Source organism: Oncorhynchus keta, chromosome 20 (assembly GCF_023373465.1).
Source record: "Oncorhynchus keta strain PuntledgeMale-10-30-2019 chromosome 20, Oket_V2, whole genome shotgun sequence".
Taxonomy (NCBI): domain Eukaryota; kingdom Metazoa; phylum Chordata; class Actinopteri; order Salmoniformes; family Salmonidae; genus Oncorhynchus; species Oncorhynchus keta.
The window spans coordinates 23,478,065-23,492,425 of record NC_068440.1 but is presented as its reverse complement, the minus strand read 5'-3'; positions in this window follow the sequence as shown (position 1 = coordinate 23,492,425).

The window sequence follows — 14,361 nt, the reverse complement described above, 5'->3', positions numbered from 1 at the left end:
TACTTAAAACCTATGTATTTTATAATCTAAGGGTTCTAAATGGAACCCTCATTGAATGGTAGAATCCTTTTATCTTTTGATACAAAATGAGCATTCTAAACTGACGATTTACAATGCATTACATTCACACTGAGACCTCCGGCCACTCTCTCACTCTGTCTGCATGGGTCTGTAAACTGTAATGATTCCTAAGCCCTTGAAAGCTATCTCTGCATAGCCATGAGATTGGAGAGTGTCTGAAGATAACTTTGAGAATATAAAGTCAACAGAGATGAAGTTGGAACACGCTGGACGGGTATTTAAGATAATGACTCCAGCATGGATTAATAGATTAGACTTTCATTGGATCTCTAGTTTACCCCTCCCTTTTTATATCTCTCGCCATCCTGTTCTCTCTCTCTCACTCTTTCTCTCTGTGTTAACCTCTCCCTCCTGTTCTCTCTCTCTCACTCTTTCTCTCTGTGTTAACCTCTCCCTCCTGTTCTCTCTGTGTTAACCTCTCCCTCCTGTTCTCTCTGTGTTAACCTCTCCCTCCTGTTCTCTCCCTCCCCTTCTCTCTGTGTTAACCTCTCCCTCCTGTTCTCTCCCTCTCCCTCCTGTTCTCTCTGTGTTAACCTCTCCCTCCTGTCCTCTCTGTGTTAACCTCTACCTCCTGTTCTCTCCCTCTCCCTCCTGTTATCTCCCTCTCCCTCCTGTTCTCTCCCTCTCCCTCCTGTTCTCTCTGTGTTAACCTCTCCCTCCTCTTCTCTCCCTCTCCCTGCTGTTCTCTCCCACTCCCTCTTGTTCTCTCTGTGTTAACCTCTCCCTCCTGTTCTCTCCCTCTCCCTCCTGTTCTCTCTGTGTTAACCTCTCCCTCCTGTTCTCTCTGTGTTAACCTCTCCCTCCTGTTCTCTCCCTCCTGTTCTCTCCGTGTTAACCTCTCCCTCCTGTTCTCTCCCTCTCCCTCCTGTTCTCTCCCTCTCCCTCCTGTTCTCTCTGTGTTAACCTCTCCCTCCTGTCCTCTCTGTGTTAACCTCTACCTCCTGTTCTCTCCCTCTCCCTCTTGTTCTCTCTCCCTCCTGTTCTCTCCCTCTCCCTCCTGTTCTCTCTGTGTTAACGTTACTATTTATACACTTTTGTCATACATTATATATTTTCATTTCCACACATAATCCCCATAAACTTGATATAGTTTCACATTCTTTTCTGACAAATGACTAATACGTTTTGCCTGTGTGCTTTTGACCATATGACAGCAAGGTATATATTCTGTTGCAGTGCAACAGAGCAGAAAACCCTAAGTGGCCTACTTCTATGTTTCTACTCCCATCTGGGTTACTGGCTGCCTCTGGCCCCACGGCTGGACAGTGGAAACTGCACAACAACATAGACCAACACTATGTTGTCTCCTATTGATCTCCATATAGACCAACACTATGTTGTCTCCTATTGATCTCCATATAGACCAACACTATGTCGCCTCCTATTGATCTCCATATAGACCAACACTATGTTGTCTCCTATTGATCTCCATATAGACCAACACTATGTTGTCTCCTATTGATCTCCATATATATTTTCATTTCCACCTGTAATCCCTCTCATAAACTTGATATAGTTTCACCAACACTATGTTGCCTCCTATTGATCTCCATATAGACCAACACTATGTTGTCTCCTATTGATCTCCATATAGACCAACACTATGTTGCCTCCTATTGATCTCCATATAGACCAACACTATGTTGTCTCCTATTGATCTCCATATAGACCAACACTATGTTGTCTCCTAATGATCTCCATATAGACCAACACTATGTTGTCTCCTATTGATCTCCATATAGACCAACACTATGTTGCCTCCTATTGATCTCCATATAGACCAACACTATGTTGTCTCCTATTGATCTCCATATAGACCAACACTATGTTGTCTCCTATTGATCTCCATATAGACCAACACTATGTTGTCTCCTATTGATCTCCATATAGACCAACACTATGTTGTCTCCTATTGATCTCCATATAGACCAACACTATGTTGTCTCCTATTGATCTCCATATAGACCAACACTATGTTGTCTCCTATTGATCTCCATATAGACCAACACTATGTTGCCTCCTATTGATCTCCATATAGACCAACACTATGTTGTCTCCTATTGATCTCCATATAGACCAACACTATGTTGCCTCCTATTGATCTCCATATAGACCAACACTATGTTGTCTCCTATTGATCTCCATATAGACCAACACTATGTCGCCTCCTATTGATCTCCATAAAGACCAACACTATGTCGCCTCCTATTGATCAACACTATGTTGCCTCCTATTGATCTCCATATAGACCAACACTATGTTGTCTCCTATTGATCTCCATATAGACCAACACTATGTTGCCTCCTATTGATCTCCATATAGACCAACACTATGTTGCCTCCTATTGATCTCCATATAGACCAACACTATGTTGTCTCCTATTGATCTCCATATAGACCAACACTATGTTGTCTCCTATTGATCTCCATATAGACCAACACTATGTTGTCTCCTATTGATCTCCATATAGACCAACACTATGTTGCCTCCTATTGATCTCCATATAGACCAACACTATGTTGCCTCCTATTGATCTCCATATAGACCAACACTATGTTGTCTCCTATTGATCTCCATATAGACCAACACTATGTTGCCTCCTATTGATCTCCATATAGACCAACACTATGTCGCCTCCTATTGATCTCCATATAGACCAACACTATGTCGCCTCCTATTGATCTCCATATAGACCAACACTATGTTGTCTCCTAATGATCTCCATATAGACCAACACTATGTTGTCTCCTACTGATCTCCATATAGACCAACACTATGTTGCCTCCTATTGATCTCCATATAGACCAACACTATGTTGCCTCCTATTGATCTCCATATAGACCAACACTATGTTGCCTCCTATTGATCTCCATATAGACCAACACTATGTTGTCTCCTATTGATCTCCATATAGACCAACACTATGTTGCCTCCTATTGATCTCCATATAGACCAACACTATGTTGCCTCCTATTGATCTCCATATAGACCAACACTATGTTGCCTCCTATTGATCTCCATATAGACCAACACTATGTTGCCTCCTATTGATCTCCATATAGACCAACACTATGTTGCCTCCTATTGATCTCCATATAGACCAACACTATGTTGCCTCCTATTGATCTCCATATAGACCAACACTATGTTGTCTCCTATTGATCTCCATATAGACCAACACTATGTTGTCTCCTATTGATCTCCATATAGACCAACACTATGTTGCCTCCTATTGATCTCCATATAGACCAACACTATGTTGCCTCCTATTGATCTCCATATAGACCAACACTATGTTGCCTCCTATTGATCTCCATATAGACCAACACTATGTTGCCTCCTATTGATCTCCATATAGACCAACACTATGTTGCCTCCTATTGATCTCCATATAGACCAACACTATGTTGTCTCCTATTGATCTCCATATAGACCAACACTATGTTGTCTCCTATTGATCTCCATATAGACCAACACTATGTTGCCTCCTATTGATCTCCATATAGACCAACACTATGTTGTCTCCTATTGATCTCCATATAGACCAACACTATGTTGTCTCCTATTGATCTCCATATAGACCAACACTATGTTGTCTCCTATTGATCTCCATATAGACCAACACTATGTTGTCTCCTATTGATCTCCATATAGACCAACACTATGTTGCCTCCTATTGATCTCCATATAGACCAACACTATGTTGTCTCCTATTGATCTCCATATAGACCAACACTATGTTGTCTCCTATTGATCTCCATATAGACCAACACTATGTTGTCTCCTATTGATCTCCATATAGACCAACACTATGTTGCCTCCTATTGATCTCCATATAGACCAACACTATGTTGCCTCCTATTGATCTCCATATAGACCAACACTATGTTGTCTCCTATTGATCTCCATATAGACCAACACTATGTTGTCTCCTATTGATCTCCATATAGACCAACACTATGTTGCCTCCTATTGATCTCCATATAGACCAACACTATGTTGCCTCCTATTGATCTCCATATAGACCAACACTATGTTGTCTCTATTGATCTCCATATAGACCAACACTATGTTGTCTCCTATTGATCTCCATATAGACCAACACTATGTTGTCTCCTATTGATCTCCATATAGACCAACACTATGTTGTCTCCTATTGATCTCCATATAGACCAACACTATGTTGCCTCCTATTGATCTCCATATAGACCAACACTATGTTGCCTCCTATTGATCTCCATATAGACCAACACTATGTTGTCTCCTATTGATCTCCATATAGACCAACACTATGTTGTCTCCTATTGATCTCCATATAGACCAACACTATGTTGCCTCCTATTGATCTCCATAAAGACCAACACTATGTTGCCTCCTATTGATCAACACTATGTTGCCTCCTATTGATCTCCATATAGACCAACACTATGTTGCCTCCTATTGATCTCCATATAGACCAACACTATGTTGCCTCCTATTGATCTCCATATAGACCAACACTATGTTGTCTCCTATTGATCTCATATAGACCAACACTATGTTGCCTCCTATTGATCTCCATATAGACCAACACTATGTTGCCTCCTATTGATCTCCATATAGACCAACACTATGTTGCCTCCTATTGATCTCCATATAGACCAACACTATGTTGTCTCCTATTGATCTCCATATAGACCAACACTATGTTGTCTCCTATTGATCTCCATATAGACCAACACTATGTTGCCTCCTATTGATCTCCATATAGACCAACACTATGTTGCCTCCTATTGATCTCCATATAGACCAACACTATGTTGCCTCCTATTGATCTCCATATAGACCAACACTATGTTGCCTCCTATTGATCTCCATATAGACCAACACTATGTTGTCTCCTATTGATCTCCATATAGACCAACACTATGTTGTCTCCTATTGATCTCCATATAGACCAACACTATGTTGTCTCCTATTGATCTCCATATAGACCAACACTATGTTGTCTCCTATTGATCTCCATATAGACCAACACTATGTTGTCTCCTATTGATCTCCATATAGACCAACACTATGTTGTCTCCTATTGATCTCCATATAGACCAACACTATGTTGTCTCCTATTGATCTCCATATAGACCAACACTATGTTGCCTCCTATTGATCTCCATATAGACCAACACTATGTTGTCTCCTATTGATCTCCATATAGACCAACACTATGTTGTCTCCTATTGATCTCCATATAGACCAACACTATGTTGCCTCCTAATGATCTCCATATAGACCAACACTATGTTGCCTCCTATTGATCTCCATATAGACCAACACTATGTTGTCTCCTATTGATCTCCATATAGACCAACACTATGTTGTCTCCTATTGATCTCCATATAGACCAACACTATGTTGTCTCCTATTGATCTCCATATAGACCAACACTATGTTCCTATTGATCAACACTATGTTGCCTCCTATTGATCTCCATATAGACCAACACTATGTTGCCTCCTATTGATCTCCATATAGACCAACACTATGTTGCCTCCTATTGATCTCCATATAGACCAACACTATGTTGTCTCCTATTGATCTCCATATAGACCAACACTATGTTGTCTCCTATTGATCTCCATATAGACCAACACTATGTTGTCTCCTATTGATCTCCATATAGACCAACAATATGTTGTCTCCTATTGATCTCCATATAGACCAACACTATGTTGTCTCCTATTGATCTCCATATAGACCAACAATATGTTGTCTCCTATTGATCTCCATATAGACCAACACTATGTTGCCTCCTATTGATCTCCATAAAGACCAACACTATGATCTCCTATTGATCAACACTATGTTGCCTCCTATTGATCTCCATATAGACCAACACTATGTTGCCTCCTATTGATCTCCATATAGACCAACACTATGTTGCCTCCTATTGATCTCCATATAGACCAACACTATGTTGTCTCCTATTGATCTCCATATAGACCAACACTATGTTGTCTCCTATTGATCTCCATATAGACCAACACTATGTTGTCTCCTATTGATCTCCATATAGACCAACACTATGTTGTCTCCTATTGATCTCCATATAGACCAACACTATGTTGCCTCCTATTGATCTCCATATAGACCAACACTATGTTGCCTCCTATTGATCTCCATATAGACCAACACTATGTTGCCTCCTATTGATCTCCATATAGACCAACACTATGTTGTCTCCTATTGATCTCCATATAGACCAACACTATGTTGTCTCCTATTGATCTCCATATAGACCAACACTATGTTGCCTCCTATTGATCTCCATATAGACCAACACTATGTTGCCTCCTATTGATCTCCATATAGACCAACACTATGTTGCCTCCTATTGATCTCCATATAGACCAACACTATGTTGCCTCCTATTGATCTCCATATAGACCAACACTATGTTGCCTCCTATTGATCTCCATATAGACCAACACTATGTTGTCTCCTATTGATCTCCATATAGACCAACACTATGTTGTCTCCTATTGATCTCCATATAGACCAACACTATGTTGCCTCCTATTGATCTCCATATAGACCAACACTATGTTGTCTCCTATTGATCTCCATATAGACCAACACTATGTTGTCTCCTATTGATCTCCATATAGACCAACACTATGTTGTCTCCTATTGATCTCCATATAGACCAACACTATGTTGTCTCCTATTGATCTCCATATAGACCAACACTATGTTGCCTCCTATTGATCTCCATATAGACCAACACTATGTTGTCTCCTATTGATCTCCATATAGACCAACACTATGTTGTCTCCTATTGATCTCCATATAGACCAACACTATGTTGCCTCCTAATGATCTCCATATAGACCAACACTATGTTGCCTCCTATTGATCTCCATATAGACCAACACTATGTTGTCTCCTATTGATCTCCATATAGACCAACACTATGTTGTCTCCTATTGATCTCCATATAGACCAACACTATGTTGTCTCCTATTGATCTCCATATAGACCAACACTATGTTGTCTCCTATTGATCTCCATATAGACCAACACTATGTTGCCTCCTATTGATCTCCATATAGACCAACACTATGTTGCCTCCTATTGATCTCCATATAGACCAACACTATGTTGTCTCCTATTGATCTCCATATAGACCAACACTATGTTGTCTCCTATTGATCTCCATATAGACCAACACTATGTTGCCTCCTATTGATCTCCATATAGACCAACACTATGTCGCCTCCTATTGATCAACACTATGTTGCCTCCTATTGATCTCCATATAGACCAACACTATGTTGTCTCCTATTGATCTCCATATAGACCAACACTATGTTGCCTCCTATTGATCTCCATATAGACCAACACTATGTTGCCTCCTATTGATCTCCATATAGACCAACACTATGTTGTCTCCTATTGATCTCCATATAGACCAACACTATGTTGTCTCCTATTGATCTCCATATAGACCAACAATATGTTGTCTCCTATTGATCTCCATATAGACCAACACTATGTTGCCTCCTATTGATCTCCATATAGACCAACACTATGTTGCCTCCTATTGATCTCCATATAGACCAACACTATGTTGCCTCTCCTATTGATCTCCATATAGACCAACACTATGTTGTCTCCTATTGATCTCCATATAGACCAACACTATGTTGTCTCCTATGATCTCCATATAGACCAACACTATGTTGCCTCCTATTGATCTCCATATAGACCAACACTATGTTGCCTCCTATTGATCTCCATATAGACCAACACTATGTTGTCTCCTATTGATCTCCATATAGACCAACACTATGTTGCCTCCTATTGATCTCCATATAGACCAACACTATGTTGCCTCCTATTGATCTCCATATAGACCAACACTATGTTGCCTCCTATTGATCTCCATATAGACCAACACTATGTTGCCTCCTATTGATCTCCATATAGACCAACACTATGTTGTCTCCTATTGATCTCCATATAGACCAACACTATGTCGCCTCCTATTGATCTCCATATAGACCAACACTATGTTGCCTCCTATTGATCTCCATATAGACCAACACTATGTTGTCTCCTATTGATCTCCATATAGACCAACACTATGTTGTCTCCTATTGATCTCCATATAGACCAACACTATGTTGTCTCCTATTGATCTCCATATAGACCAACACTATGTTGTCTCCTATTGATCTCCATATAGACCAACACTATGTTGCCTCCTATTGATCTCCATATAGACCAACACTATGTTGTCTCCTATTGATCTCCATATAGACCAACACTATGTTGTCTCCTATTGATCTCCATATAGACCAACACTATGTTGTCTCCTATTGATCTCCATATAGACCAACACTATGTTGCCTCTAATGATCTCCATATAGACCAACACTATGTTGCCTCCTATTGATCTCCATATAGACCAACACTATGTTGTCTCCTATTGATCTCCATATAGACCAACACTATGTTGTCTCCTATTGATCTCCATATAGACCAACACTATGTTGTCTCCTATTGATCTCCATATAGACCAACACTATGTTGCCTCCTATTGATCTCCATATAGACCAACACTATGTTGTCTCCTATTGATCTCCATATAGACCAACACTATGTTGTCTCCTATTGATCTCCATATAGACCAACACTATGTTGTCTCCTATTGATCTCCATATAGACCAACACTATGTTGTCTCCTATTGATCTCCATATAGACCAACACTATGTTGTCTCCTATTGATCTCCATATAGACCAACACTATGTTGCCTCCTATTGATCTCCATATAGACCAACACTATGTTGCCTCCTATTGATCTCCATATAGACCAACACTATGTTGCCTCCTATTGATCTCCATATAGACCAACACTATGTTGCCTCCTATTGATCTCCATATAGACCAACACTATGTTGCCTCCTATTGATCTCCATATAGACCAACACTATGTTGTCTCCTATTGATCTCCATATAGACCAACACTATGTTGTCTCCTATTGATCTCCATATAGACCAACACTATGTTGCCTCCTATTGATCTCCATATAGACCAACACTATGTTGCCTCCTATTGATCTCCATATAGACCAACACTATGTTGTCTCCTATTGATCTCCATATAGACCAACACTATGTTGTCTCCTATTGATCTCCATATAGACCAACACTATGTTGCCTCCTATTGATCTCCATATAGACCAACACTATGTTGTCTCCTATTGATCTCCATATAGACCAACACTATGTTGCCTCCTATTGATCTCCATATAGACCAACACTATGTTGTCTCCTATTGATCTCCATATAGACCAACACTATGTTGTCTCCTATTGATCTCCATATAGACCAACACTATGTTGTCTCCTATTGATCTCCATATAGACCAACACTATGTTGTCTCCTATTGATCTCCATATAGACCAACACTATGTTGCCTCCTATTGATCTCCATATAGACCAACACTATGTTGCCTCCTATTGATCTCCATATAGACCAACACTATGTTGTCTCCTATTGATCTCCATATAGACCAACACTATGTTGCCTCCTATTGATCTCCATATAGACCAACACTATGTTGCCTCCTATTGATCTCCATATAGACCAACACTATGTTGTCTCCTATTGATCTCCATATAGACCAACACTATGTTGCCTCCTATTGATCTCCATATAGACCAACACTATGTTGCCTCCTAATGATCTCCATATAGACCAACACTATGTTGTCTCCTATTGATCTCCATATAGACCAACACTATGTTGTCTCCTATTGATCTCCATATAGACCAACACTATGTTGTCTCCTATTGATCTCCATATAGACCAACACTATGTTGTCTCCTATTGATCTCCATATAGACCAACACTATGTTGCCTCCTATTGATCTCCATATAGACCAACACTATGTTGTCTCCTATTGATCTCCATATAGACCAACACTATGTTGTCTCCTATTGATCTCCATATAGACCAACACTATGTTGCCTCCTATTGATCTCCATATAGACCAACACTATGTTGTCTCCTAATGATCTCTATATAGACCAACACTATGTTGCCTCCTAATGATCTCCATATAGACCAACACTATGTTGTCTCCTATTGATCTCCATATAGACCAACACTATGTTGTCTCCTATTGATCTCCATATAGACCAACACTATGTTGTCTCCTATTGATCTCCATATAGACCAACACTATGTTGCCTCCTATTGATCTCCATATAGACCAACACTATGTTGTCTCCTATTGATCTCCATATAGACCAACACTATGTTGTCTCCTATTGATCTCCATATAGACCAACACTATGTTGTCTCCTATTGATCTCCATATAGACCAACACTATGTTGTCTCCTATTGATCTCCATATAGACCAACACTATGTTGTCTCCTAATGATCTCCATATAGACCAACACTATGTTGTCTCCTATTGATCTCCATATAGACCAACACTATGTTGTCTCCTAATGATCTCCATATAGACCAACACTATGTTGTCTCTAATGATCTCCATATAGACCAACACTATGTTGTCTCCTATTGATCTCCATATAGACCAACACTATGTTGTCTCCTAATGATCTCCATATAGACCAACACTATGTTGTCTCCTATTGATCTCCATATAGACCAACACTATGTTGTCTCCTATTGATCTCCATATAGACCAACACTATGTTGCCTCCTAATGATCTCCATATAGACCAACACTATGTTGTCTCCTATTGATCTCCATATAGACCAACACTATGTTGTCTCCTATTGATCTCCATATAGACCAACACTATGTTGTCTCCTATTGATCTCCATATAGACCAACACTATGTTGTCTCCTAATGATCTCCATATAGACCAACACTATGTTGTCTCCTATTGATCTCCATATAGACCAACACTATGTTGTCTCCTATTGATCTCCATATAGACCAACACTATGTTGTCTCCTAATGATCTCCATATAGACCAACACTATGTTGTCTCTATTGATCTCCATATAGACCAACACTATGTTGTCTCCTATTGATCTCCATATAGACCAACACTATGTTGTCTCCTAATGATCTCCATATAGACCAACACTATGTTGTCTCCTATTGATCTCCATATAGACCAACACTATGTTGTCTCCTAATGATCTCCATATAGACCAACACTATGTTGTCTCCTATTGATCTCCATATAGACCAACACTATGTTGTCTCCTATTGATCTCCATATAGACCAACACTATGTTGCCTCCTAATGATCTCCATATAGACCAACACTATGTTGTCTCCTATTGATCTCCATATAGACCAACACTATGTTGTCTCCTATTGATCTCCATATAGACCAACACTATGTTGTCTCCTATTGATCTCCATATAGACCAACACTATGTTGTCTCCTAATGATCTCCATATAGACCAACACTATGTTGTCTCCTATTGATCTCCATATAGACCAACACTATGTTGTCTCCTAATGATCTCCATATAGACCAACACTATGTTGTCTCCTATTGATCTCCATATAGACCAACACTATGTTGTCTCCTATTGATCTCCATATAGACCAACACTATGTTGCCTCCTATTGATCTCCATATAGACCAACACTATGTTGTCTCCTATTGATCTCCATATAGACCAACACTATGTTGTCTCCTATTGATCTCCATATAGACCAACACTATGTTGTCTCCTAATGATCTCCATATAGACCAACACTATGTTGTCTCCTATTGATCTCCATATAGACCAACACTATGTTGTCTCCTAATGATCTCCATATAGACCAACACTATGTTGTCTCCTATTGATCTCCATATAGACCAACACTATGTTGTCTCCTAATGATCTCTATATAGACCAACACTATGTTGTCTCCTATTGATCTCCATATAGACCAACACTATGTTGTCTCCTATTGATCTCCATATACACCAACACTATGTTGTCTCCTATTGATCTCCATATAGACCAACACTATGTTGCCTCCTAATGATCTCCATATAGACCAACACTATGTTGTCTCCTAATGATCTCCATATAGACCAACACTATGTTGTCTCCTAATGATCTCCATATACAGTGCCATACAAAAGTATTCACCCCCTTTGGTGTTTTTGTTTCATTAAAACCTCTAATTTAAATGGATTTTATTTGGATTTCATGTAATGGACATACACAAAATAGTCCAAATGGGTGAAGTGAAATTTAAAAAATTACTTGTTTCAAAAAATAAAAACCGTAAAAGTGGTGCATGTATATGTATTCAGCCCCTTTGCTATGAAGCCCCTAAATAAGATCTGGTGCAACCAATTACCTTCAGAAGTTACAGAATTAGTTAAATAAAGTCCACCTGTGTGCAATCTGTGTCACATGATCTGTCACATGATCTCAGTATATATACACATCTGTTCTGAAAGGCCCCAGAGTCTGCAACATCACTAAGCAAGGGGTACCGCCAAGCAAGCGGCACTATGAAGACCAAGGAGCTCTGCAAACAGATCAGGGACAAAGTTGTGGAGAAGTTCGGATCAGGGTTGGGTTATAAAAAAATATATCCGAAACTGAACATCCCAAGGAGCATTACCATTATATCCATTATTAAAAAATGGAAAAAACATGGCACCACAACAAACCTGCCAAGAGAGAGCTGCCCACCAAAACTCACATATCAGGCAATGAGGGCATTAATCAGAAGCAACAAAGAGACCAAAGATAACCCTGAATTAGCTACAAAGCTCCACAATGGAGATTGGAGTATCTGTCCATAGGACCACTTTAAGTCGTACACAGCACAGAGCTGGGCTTTACGGAAGTGTGGCCAGAAAAAAGCCATTGATTAAAGAAGAAAATAAGCAAACATGTTTGGTGTTCGCCAAAAGGCATGTGGGAGACTCCCCAAACATATGGAAGAAGGTACTCTGGTCAGATGAGATTAAAATTGAGCTTTTGGCCATCAAGGAAAACACTATGTTTGGCGCAAACCCAACACATCACCCCAAGAACCCCATCCCCACAGTGGGGATGTTTTTCCATCGGCAGGGACTGGGAAACTGGTCAGAATTGAAGGAATGATGGATGCTGCTAAATACAGGGAAATTCTTAAGGAAAACCTATTTCAGTCTTCCAGAGATTTGAGACTGGGACAGAGGTTCACCTTCCAGCAGGACAATGTCCCTAAGCATACTGCTAAAGAAGAACATGTAGTGGTTTAAGGGGAAACATTTAAATGTATTGGAATGGCGTAGTCAAAGCCCAGACCTCAAGCCAATTGAGAATCTGTGGTATGACTTACAGTTTGCTGTACACCAACAGAACCCATCCAACTTGAAGGAGCTGGAGCAGTTTTGCCTTGAATGGGCAAAAATCCCAGTGGCTAGATGTGCCAAGCTTATAGAGAAATACCCCAAGAGACTTGCAGCTGTAATTGCAAAAGGTGGCTCTACAAAGTATTGACTTTGGGGGGGGTGAATAGTTATGCACGCTCAAGTTCTGTTTAAGTCTCATTTCTTGTTTGTTTCACAATTAAAAACATGTTGCATCTTCAAAGTGGTGGGCTTGTTGGGTAAATCAAATGATACAAACCCCTAAAATAAAATATTTTAATTCCAGGTTGTAATGCAACAAAATAGGAAAAATGCCAATGGGGGTGAATACTTTCGCAAGCCACTGTAGACGAACACTGTTGCTTGTACTGAGGAAGATCAGGGTTAAAGCCATAATCTGCAATTCGTTTGGTAGCCAAATGTTTTCAACCCCACCACTTGGTTTGAAGTCATATTCAAGAATCAAAATGGGCATTTAAGTCATTCATTGAAAAGGACTATTGAACAGCTGTAAATATTGCAGATTGTTACTAGACATTCAGGTGGCGAAATAAAGGCACCATTTTCTGTGTGACAGCAAGGCAGCAAGTTTAAGGCTTTTGGTAAAGAAAGGCTTAGGGGTTCTCTGTCGATGAGCAGCAATCACCTCAGTCTTCCTGAACCCTCCCTCTGTTCCAGCAGTCACCAGTGCCCTTGCAATCTAACAGCATTGATTTTGTCTGACTGTGTGTGGCATGTACACAGATAGGGATCAATACTCTGCAATGGTCTATGGTGTCACCTCCCCTCGATCTTCAAACTATTATCACAGTGAAGCAATCTTATCCTAAAATAAATCAATACTAATTGCACTGTACCGTTAGTGCAATTTGAACACGTACATTCTGAAACAAGATCAGTACACAGAAACCATAATGGATTTACTACTT